Here is a 504-nt window from a genome sequence, read left to right on the forward strand (position 1 = left end):
CATGGCGCTTGAGTAAGGGCTTCAGTTCTTTGCGACAAGGAATAAGCCATAGGCTACTTGAGTGTCCAAGCATTGAGACAGCTCCTCCCATAGAGAACATAGTTCAAAGGACAAAGCAAGGAAGCAGCCACAGTATAATTTATGACCTGGCCTTGGACATAATGTACCATCACTTTTGTTTTGCTCTGGCCATACAGACTAACTCCCATACAGTGGCGGGGATGGAATTTTACCAGGGTATGGGCATCAAGAGGTTAAGGTGAGGTCGTCCTAGGAGCTGGCTACTACAACCTAATCTCCTTTATTCAACAAAGTACTAGTGGTCCTAGCTAGAGCAATAGACCAAGAGAAAGATATAAAAAGCATCCGACTTGGAAATTAAAAAGTCACTTCATGACCATTTGCAGAGGACATAATCTCACATTCAGCAAAGCAGGTTCCACCCACAAAGCTGATTCCATGATTTATCTATTCTGAATAGTGCTCAGACGAACAAGGGCATGT

This window comes from Alexandromys fortis, unplaced genomic scaffold, assembly GCF_014885135.2.
Source record: "Alexandromys fortis isolate MF-2015 unplaced genomic scaffold, M_Fortis_MF-2015_v1.1 scaffold_14, whole genome shotgun sequence".
In the NCBI taxonomy this organism is placed as follows: domain Eukaryota; kingdom Metazoa; phylum Chordata; class Mammalia; order Rodentia; family Cricetidae; genus Alexandromys; species Alexandromys fortis.